This window comes from Mus caroli, unplaced genomic scaffold (assembly GCF_978045245.1).
Source record: "Mus caroli unplaced genomic scaffold, Mus_caroli_1 scaffold_11, whole genome shotgun sequence".
Taxonomy (NCBI): Eukaryota; Metazoa; Chordata; class Mammalia; order Rodentia; family Muridae; genus Mus; species Mus caroli.
This window is the reverse complement of record NW_028227266.1, coordinates 38658680-38666531: the sequence shown is the minus strand read 5'-3', so window position 1 is coordinate 38666531 and position 7852 is coordinate 38658680. Positions and strand designations below refer to the sequence as shown.

The window sequence follows — 7852 nt, the reverse complement described above, 5'->3', positions numbered from 1 at the left end:
AATACCCAATGTTGACAGATGCAGGCTATCAATACAGAAACTCAAGATCCCAGGGTGAGAAGTGACCAGAGGCGAAGTCTGGATAAACAGCTCAAATTGGCTCTTACTCCACAGGTGACGCCTAGTTTATCTGGGTAATTGTAAAGGGCATTTTACAGCAAATCAATTAAATGAAAATCTTTTAAACCCTTTTTAAATGGGGGAGGAAGGGGCGGGAGGAAAGGGCCAACCTTTGTAAGCTAACAGGTGATTTTAATTGGAACCAGCAGCGCTACACCATGTTTTTGACCCATTCGGTAAAGGCAGGAAAAGAAATCAATACATTTCCATCAGCATCCGCCCTCCTGGAGTCTCATAAATAGAATGGAGACACGAACCCCAGTTAATGGCTTCATCAAGCACCTCACTGATTCTCTAACAGAATTAAATAGGTTGTAGCCCTCTCACCCACCCATGTCCTGACACTGAGATTCAAAATGCCCCAGTGGGCTTGGTACTGCTAGGTGACATATTTGGTCTTACACTGTTTTTCCTTTTTTTTTTTACAAATACAGCCCTGTCTTTTAGAATAGCCCCAATCATGATAGTACCTTCAGAAGCAATCTGAGCTCAGAGATGGAAAACTGTGCACCAACTGCTCCCCAAATGCAAAACACAGATGGTCCAAGTTGCATTCCTGACAATAGAGCTCTGGGAAATTCACAGTGCTGAACAGTCAGGCAGTCTAACATCAGCCATGTTGGGCAAATGACTTAGCCTTTGTAATCTGCTGTGTTCTGTTCCTTGGATGGAGGACTATTGATTCCAATCTCCTACTTTATTGGGTAGTGGGAAATTAGGTATCTTTATGTATCAATGTATTTAAAGGTTCATGAGGGGATATGCTCTGTGCGACACCAGTAGGAACAATGCGGGGCTGAGTGTGAGGTGCACGTTGGAGTCCCAGCTACTCAGAGGTGGAGGGAGGAAGGGCACAGGTTTGAGGTCAGCCTGGATACTTACTATGACCCTATTTCCAAATACAATTTCAAAGGGTTAAGAGTGTAACTCATTGATAAAGTACATGCTTAACATTCGTAAAAGCCTTTGTTCCCCAAAACCAGTTGCATGGAGGTAGTGAGCTCCCGAGGCAGAGGCAGGCCGACTTCTGCGTCTGTCAAGGCCAGCCTGGTCTACAGAATGAGTTCCAGGACAGCCAGGATTACAGAGAGAACCCCTCTCTCTAAAAACAAAAAGTAAAGCAAAAACCAACCAAAGACACAAAAATCTCCAGTACATTGAAAATAAGAGAAATCAAAATAAAACTATATTGGTGCTGGAGAGAAGGCTCAGTGGTTAAGAGCACCGTCTGCTCTTCCAGAGGACCTGAGTTCAATTCCCAGAAACCACATGGCGGCTCACAACTATCTCCGATGAGATCTAATGCCTTCTTCTGGCATGCAGGTGTACATGCAGATAGAAAACTCACAAACAAAATAAATAAATAAATCTTTAAAAACAAATAAATAAAGCTTTATTGAGGTGCTGCTTCTCATCTCATGGATTGGATGGATTGGCCTAAATACACATCAGATACACACACACACACATACACATACATACACACACATACACACACACATACACACACATACACACACACACATACACACACACATACACACACACACATACACACACACACATACACACACACATACACACACACACATACACACACATACACACACATACACACACACATACACACACACATACACACAAAGATACATATATGTGTGTGTTATATATATTAATGTATTCATATTAATATTTATATGCTATACACATATTGTTATCCATATTTATATTCATATTTATATAGTATATGTAATAAATATGAACATAAATTCATATTTACATGTTTATACTATTGTGCACAATATATAAAATTATATATTATATTTTATGTTTTATATATTTATATAAATATACTTTCATATGTTTATATTATATACTATATTATGTATATAACTTCACTATGAAATATTAAAGAAAAAAGACAAAATATCAATTTGATGTGTATTCTGCCGAAGACAACTGTTTCAGGTGACATCAAGTTACAAGGGCACAGTACATGCTTCCTCCTGTTTTTGTCTTTCTCCCCGGGGTTTGGCCCTGCAGCACAGGCTGACCTCCTTCTGGAGATTCTCTAGGCTCAGCTTCCTGAGTGCTGGAATTGTGGGTGGCCCCACCACACTCAGCTAGAGCAGTATATGCTCATGACAAAGCAGGAAAAAAATGCAAGTCTCATTTGGTAGACAAATTGTTGGTCAAACTATTAATTATGCGATGTTTTAAATGATTTCATGGTTGTTTAGAGTAATTCTACACATTTCTGATGTCACAGACTACTGTTTTCTATGTTAAGAAAAAAGTTAAGTAGCTATTTAAATGTCAATCCCAACAGTCAGAAAGCTAAGGAGGGACCCTGGGTCCTCATTCTATCTGACTACGGGGATCCAAGCGCTTTTCGGTTGCCTCTCCCTCCCTCCCTCTCCCTCTCTTTTAATCGGGATCTTGGGATTTATTTACTCCAAGGTTCAAAGGTCACAGATCTGGTTCTAAAGTATTCCCAATCAGTTTGCCGTGCTCATGTCCTGTTGCAGGGACGCATGCTCCCTGGGAACAACACCTGGATGGACCCTGACCACCTCCTCCCCCTAAATTTTCCATGCTAATCTGCCCAGTAATAAGTGGCCCAGTCCAGAGCTACCCATCCATTACAGTAAGTTTATATAGCCAGGCAACTGTTAGCAATCTGATGGCAAGGTTTTTCTCAGAACCTTAGATTTTCAGGAAGAACCATCTCACTTCTGGCCCTCAGGATTTTTTGAGACCAGGTTTCTTCTCTTTGGGCTGGAAGTAATGGCATTCCTCAATTCTTAGAACACCAAGGCCCATGCATAGAGCACACACAGGGACATAAGGATTTACAACTGTGTGAAGATGGGCTACATTACCCAGACTGAGGTACTCTATCAAGGGCCCACACCTCACATCTTCCTAGAATGTTAGGCAGATTCCCAACATGCAGACAAGGAAGAATGCAAAGAACCTACTCAGACCACATGGAAAATATTAGCATTTAACCTCTCCTGTGGCTTTTAACCAGGACACAGGCACCCCCAACACCCTTAATCTTCTTTTCAGCTCTTCTGCTTAAGAATTTGGCCTTCACGGGCTGGTGAGATGGCTCAGCAGTTAGGAGTGCTGACTGCTCTTCCAAAGGTTGAGAGTTCAAATCCCAGCAACCACATGATGGCTAACAACCATCCATAACGAAATCTGATGCCCTCTTCTGGAGTGTCTGAAGACAGCTACAGTGTACTTACATTAAATAAATAAATAAATAAATAAATAAATAAATAAATAAATAAATAAAATATTTGAAAAAAAAAAAAAAAGAATTTGGCCTTCACGGTGACAGGTTGCCTAGGGAGCTTTCCCTTGCCCAGAACTTTGTAGGAGCCGATCACACAACATCAATGATGGGAGCAGCTCCAGTCTTGTTTTTTGCTGCATTGACCCCGCGTCTGCTCGCTGACCAATGTCCATATCCATAATTTATCCGGGTTGACAGTTGGGCAAAAGCTCTGGTTCCTCTTCAAGTGGTAATGCCCCATGCAGACTTTCCCAAAGTAACCTGGATGGTATTTGTCAAAGCTGATCCTGTGGTGATGCATGCCTCCAGCACTCCCGTGGCCCACTTGGGTGCTCGCGCTGTTTACCGATGTAGCCGTGGCCATAGCTCACGTGGACCCGGAATTTCCGGGTCGTCCTCAGTCTGGATGGCAAAGCGATGGCAGAAAGGAAAGAGACTGGAACTCTCTTAAATATTACGTGTTCATGTTAGCTATAGATAATTGCAAGACCCCATCTCTTCAAAAATTAAGCTTGGACCTGCCTGATGGAACAGTTCTTTAATCCCAGTTACTCTGGACAGTTGAGTATAATGAGCATAGTAAAAAGTGCCTTTTAGAGGCAAGAGAGATAGCTCAGAGGTTGAGAGCACTGACTGTTCTCCTTGAGGTTCTAAGTTCAATTCCCAGCAAGTACATAATGACTCACAAACACCTATAATAAGGTCTGGTGCCCTCTTCTGGCATGCAGGCATATGTGCAGGCAGGACACTGTGTATACAATAGATAAATAAATAAATAAATATTTTTTAACATGTATTTAAGACAGCTAAAAAAAATAGCTTAGTTAGGATCCCCACTATTACCCAAGGCTGCACCTGATAACCAGAAGTCAGTGACATCACGCTCTCAAGATAACCAGACACAGAACCCCATGATGCCCACTGGACATTATATAAGCAGAGACTAAGAGGAATGCTCTGCTCTGCACATCTGGAAAGACACCACCTTGGTCTGCCCTGCAGCTGGAAAGTCTCCATCTCTAGCAAATGGGAGACTTTTGCTAGAGACCGGACCTGACCTTCAAATAAGGTATGTTGCCAGGTGTACGTTGGGGAGATAAGCTTAGGACCATAGTTAGGAATTCAGAGTGTGAGCCTTGCCTGATGACCCTCAGCATAATAAAACATAACGTTTGTTATACTAACTGTGTGTATCCACCTCCTTGCCTGCTCGAGACAATGAGGCATTTAGATCTATCTCTAGTTCTAAGACAGCCCCAAGACACATAAAGAGCCCACTGACAGTTCAAGCATCTTAATGAGGCTGCATCTCAAAACAAAACATAGAAAAAGAGGTTGGGAAGATTGCTCAGCCGCCAAACGCTTAAAAAAGTGTAATCCCTGCTACAGCAAAGATAAACGTAATTAAAAATTGAGAATAAACAGAGAATAGAATAGAGAAGGGAAGCCGGGCTTGGTGGCACACACTTTTAATCCTAGCACTTGGGAGGCAGAGGCAGGCGGATTCGGAGTTCGAGGTCAGCCTGGTCTACAAAGTGAGTGCCAGGACAGCCAGGGCTACACAGAGAAACCCTGTCTCGAAAAACCAAAAAAAAAAAAAAAAAAAAAAAGAATAGAGAAGGGATGCTGGACAAAAGGCATCAAGATACAGTTGAACGGGGAGAATCAATCTAAAGTACTTAAGGTCATAAATACATAATTTGACTAATATCACCATTCCACTGTGTATGTCTTAGTTACCTGTGATTGCAATTTATCAGAAATTTATCACCAATGGGTTCATGTTTAAAAGCAGACAGAAAGGACATTTCTCCTTCCTTACTTCCTTTCCTTTAATGCAGCTGAAAAGTGCTAAAGCATAGGGACTAAGGTTAGCCAGGATCTCAAAGGGAAGAGTCCCAGATAAAGCAAAAGTAGGGGCAGGCAAGACGGTTCAGCAAGGAATTGTGAGGTTCAGAGTTCAGATCCCCAAACAAGGCAGACGCCAGCTGGGCATGGGCTCACCTGTGAGCCCAGAGGGCAGTGGCACAGACCGGATCACCCAGAGCAAGCTGGTGACCAGATCACCCAGAGCAAGCTGCCTGGTCAGGTGACCCACAAAGGTGAGCTCTGGATTCATCGAGGGGCCTTGCTTCCAAACATTAGGTGAAGAGCAATTAGATATTCAATATCAACATTGGCTATTTTGGGCTGTCAACTTGACTACATCTGGAATTAACTAAAACCTCCCAAATACCTGGACACACCTGTGAGGAATTTTTGCTTAAGTAAATCACTGGAAGTGGGAAGATCCCTGTCAAATTCGGACCTTTGAGGTGGGAAGACCCATCTCTACTCTGGATCACACCTTCTGCCGGCAGCCTATATAAAGAACAAGGAAGGGGCTGGTGAGATGGCTCAGTGGGTAAGAGCACCCGACTGCTCTTCCGAAGGTCCAGAGTTCAAATCCCAGCAACCACATGGTGGCTCACAACCATCCGTAACGAGATCTGGCGCCCTCTTCTGGAGTGTCTGAAGACAGCTACAGTGTACTTACATATAATAAATAAATAAATCTTAAAAAAAAAAAAAAAAAAAGAAGAACAAGGAAGAGCCGGGCGGTGGTTGCACACACCTTTAATCCCAGAACTTGCAAGGCAGAGGCAAGCAGATTTCTGAGTTTGAGGCCAGCCTGGTCTACAGAGAGTGAGTTCCAGGACAGCCAGGGCTACACAGAGAAACCCTGTCTTAAAAAAACAAACAAACAAAAAAAAGAACAAGGAAGAAGGAGCCTTCTTGGCCTGCTTACTCAGTCCATTCCTTGACTGTATTAGAGCCTATTTCTTTAGGATTCCACTGTATACTGAAGACCAGCTGAGATATCAAGTGTATACCGAACAGCTATTGGATTCTTGGACTTTCCATTAATGATCAGTCATTGTTGGAGTAGCAGGATGTGTGTGTGTGTGTGTGTGTGTATGTGTGTGCGCACGCGCACATGCACATATATGGAGAGAGATATTCATTCTGTGAGTTCTAGAGAACCCTGACTAGTACAAACCTCCCGCTTATACTTGCACACATGTGTACATGTACACCTTTAAATGCACACACTCACAAACACCACTGGGGCCTGGGTGATGCTCTGGGAATAAAGATGCCTTCCTCACAAACCAGATGACCTGAGTTCAAAGGCCAGACCCCCACGTAAAAGGTAAGAGAGCATGAACTCCACCAAGGTGTCCTGTGACCTCCAGACATGTGGCACAGACACCCTCTACTCACACACACACACACAGAGAGAGAGAGAGAGAGAGAGAGAGAGAGAGAAGCAAAAGCAGATAGTAAAAAGGATAAGAAAAACTATTAAATTAGCAAGATGTCCATCTGTGTGGTAGCTAGGCAGTGGTGACAGCTGGCTTGAGTTCTATCCATCTCTTACCCTCACCCCTGAGGGAGGTTTGATCCCTGATACAGTCCACCTGTTCATCCATGTCCTGTCCATCCAAACAACACATTTATCCTAGGAGGGTCTCGCCTGCAAGTCCCAGTGGTAATAGTCCCACACAGTGTATAATATTGTGAATTAGAGTCAGACGAGCCATGAGTGTTGGCTAACAGCCACAGTCCCAGCGTCCAGGAGGCTGAGGCAGGAGGATTACAAGGCCAGCCTGTGCTACATGGTAAGATGGGAGAGCAGGGAGAAGGTGGGAAGGAGTAGCTACTCTCCTGGTGTGTGGAGTAAGATTTGAACCTGTGAATGACTACGTACTGGAGTAACTAGACAGTGAAGAAAATACTATGTACTGGCTGGTTTGTGGCAACTTGACACAAGCTAGAGTCATCAGAGAGGATGGAGCCTCAGTTGAGGAAATGCCTCCATGAGATCCAACTGTAAGGCATTTTCTCAATAGTGAGCAGAGGGAATGAACCCAGCCCATTGTGGGTAGTGGCATTCCTGGGCTGGAGGTCCTGGGTTCTATAAGAAAGCAGGCTGAGCAAGCCGGGGAAGCAAGCAAATACAGCACCCCTCCATAGCCTCTGTATCAGCTCCTAAGTCCAGAATCCTGCCCTGTTTGAGTTTCTGTCCTGGCTTCCTTTAGTGAGAGGCTACAATGTAGAAATGTAAGCTGAATAAACCCTTTCTTCTCCAACCCTTTCAACTCCAACTTATTTTTATTTATTTATTTATTTATTTATTTATGGGCATGGTGTTTAGTTGCAGCAATAGAAACCCTAAGACCCACCACGTGGTATTTTAGCATACCTGGCACATAATAAGGGTTGAACTGTTTGCTGTTAATAATAGGCTGAGAACTGCTTTAAGGGTGGCCCCGAGGCTTCCTGCACCCTCAGAATCTATAGTGTCGTTTAGCATCTCTCAGGGTTCAATGAACATTCCCTGAATGAGTCACTGTATGGTGAGGAGTAAGGATGACGTTCAGAGAG

The 7852-nt window shown here is 43.4% G+C and overlaps 1 pseudogene; it reads right to left on the bottom strand.

The window, feature by feature from the left end:
- Positions 1 to 3127: 3127 nt before the first annotated feature.
- Positions 3128 to 5543, bottom strand: LOC147001994 (large ribosomal subunit protein uL15 pseudogene; annotated as a pseudogene).
- Between the last annotated feature and the right edge of the window lie 2309 nt (positions 5544 to 7852).